Genomic DNA, 2,707 nt, shown 5'->3' on the forward strand with positions numbered 1-2,707 from the left:
TGAAGAGTTCATGGTAATCAGGTTTCAACCTCTGCAGTGATACCTTTATCATATATTCACCACAGTGCGATACTTAAACAATTGAAAGGCATGCACAATGCTATCAAATTTTGTGACATATAGTACGCAACACAAAGATCTGTTCAGAAAACATCCTTTCAGGGTTTGTTTGTTTTTGAGGAGCAAATAGTTTTATAAAGAATTTAGGGTACTGATTTAAGCTAAAATAATGAAATTTGCTTTCACAGCCTGCAAATTTCTAGAACATGCATTCTAGAAGTCAATGAAAAAAGTAATGACTTCTAGAATGCATGCTCTTCTTGAAACTTTTTGACAGGGATGCATTTGATTAGGAAGTTAGGCTCTTTATTTGAGCCCAACTTCAGAAGTGACAGTTCCATGTTAGACGTGTCGTATTAGACTACTAGGACATGGCCTTTACTACCTATGTAGTAAATAACAGGATACAAAAACAACCCCCCCCAAAAAAACCCCAACCCAACTACTTCACTGGTCTCACTGTATTAAAGTATCTCAATCCACTGCACCTTTCTGTACTGAAAGTTCAGTTCTCTCGCAGTTCTATGCACAGTAAAGCTAGAAAGTCCAGTCTGTGAAATCCTACTGAAGTAAAATGGAACTACTTACATAAGTATGGATTTGCAGAATTGGAACTGAATACTGCATGTTTTGAGATCACAATACCGCAAAAATTAACACAGCTTAGTTGCTCAGACTAAGATCTAAAACACTTTTCAATTGTTAACAGTTCAAAAGAAGACCGCATTTTCATTTGCAAAGCTTATTACGCAGCTACCAATACAGCTACTCTGAAACAGACTTAATGCACTCAACTTTATTCATTATAATGTGGGCAAGTGTGTATTTTAACCAGAGCATGACCATGTACAGTGACTTTTTCCAGCACCAGGGTCCTTCACTGGACTTTGATGTCACTTAGAATTTAGCCTAAACTCTCTGCAGTCTCTTTTTGCTACAGAATAATCTGATCCTGAACTCTTGGCTCACCAGCTATATGGTATGCCACAATACATGATTGCTTCAGCTTCAGTACCATCTCCTTTCAACTTCAGCCCAGACACACAAAATAAAAATATGGCCACTCTAAAAGCTCATTCTTTTTTTGCTTGCTTTCTGTTATTAATTTGGCACTGCAGACGATATTATAATTGTGCATTTCTTATAAGAGCCCCGTTACTTGCTGCCAAGACGAGATGCTAGAAAATGAAGTCATCACCTAGTTAGAAATGTAACTCAATGTTCTCACCAGGAATTCTGAAGCACAAATATGCTACAAAATGGCATGTATACTGATTAAACTAAATCCATTTAAAATCTGTTTACAAAAACTGAAGATCCTTCAGTATGTTTACAGATCAAAGGGTTTGTTGTGGGTTGTTTTTTTTTTTTGGGGGGGGGGGGGGAATATTATGTCCAACATGTTTGTTAAGTCACCCGCACATTCAAGATCCTTCTGTCAAAAGCGAGATTCAAGCAGAAAAAGCCGTCTAACTTTTTGCGGTCCAGCTGCTGACAATGTCACAAGATATAAAAAGTTTTGCCAGACACCAGAAGAGCTTTAAAATGGCAGGATAACTGCAACGCAGAAGCCAAAACAGGAATTACACAACAGCATTCTGAGAACGTGAAGTGCTGAGAGCAGATAACAGCAGCGGTCCTCTTCTCGAGAGTCTAACCTGCTTTAGCGCAATAATAAAGATTATTACTGACCTTCCGCTTTCCCTGAACTAATACGAAAGCAGACAAGGGATCTGGCTGACACTTTCAAGCTCCCCGATGTCACCCTGCGAACTCAAGTGACACGACCTGCCAGCACCATTGCCACCTCTGGCCTCAGAAACACCCATTTTTAACATGTGAACTTTCAAACGGTGGGACCGGCCGCGGCGAGTGGTTACAAAATCTAGCTGGTCTAATAAAGGACATCACCTCCATCACCGGTCCTGATGCCTTTTGCCTCTAAACCAGGGGCTCCCGACGTTTCGTTTGAGGGCACATCCGAATTGAAAAAAACGCAGCGGGCGCCAAAACGAATATTAAAGTTTAGAATTTCGATCATCTCGTCCGTTGCTTAAAAAGGCATTTGACCCGCAACTTCGAAACGCGGCTTCCCTTTAACTTTGTAGTCTTTTGAAGTTTTACCCCTGGCGCCCGCGGGCAGGAACCGCTGCCCTAGTCCAACACGGCTGCAACCTGGACACCTAAAGGTAGCAGATACCTTGACTTCTTTGTTTCTTTCCGGCTAAATCTTGGTTTCTTTCCGTATGCTGCTACCTAAGGGGCTTTAGTTCCTTCTTTATTTAGTTATACCTTTAATTCTTTATTCCGTTTCCCTGAACACACCTTCACCTTCCTCAAGCAACCTGACCCAAATTTAACATCGTAATTGCAGCTTATTTGGGAGGATGCCAACAAGGTAATAACCCCCCACCCCTCAGCTTCGCCTTGTGAATATTGAGGCCGGGGAAAGGCGTCACTTTTGGGGCCACGAGACGCCCTTGGAGGAGAAGCAAAACTCCTGTTTTCCTGGCCGGCCTTTAACCCCTCGGCGTCGCTGGGGGCGGACAATGAGACACGTGTCGGCGGTTTCCATCGCCCTCACCAACCGCGCTCCGGGCTGCCCCGGGGCAACGCCCGCTCCGCCGGGCGGCGGTCACACGAAGCC

This window comes from Alligator sinensis, unplaced genomic scaffold (assembly GCF_000455745.1).
Source record: "Alligator sinensis unplaced genomic scaffold, ASM45574v1 scaffold337_1, whole genome shotgun sequence".
Classification (NCBI taxonomy): Eukaryota; Metazoa; Chordata; order Crocodylia; family Alligatoridae; genus Alligator; species Alligator sinensis.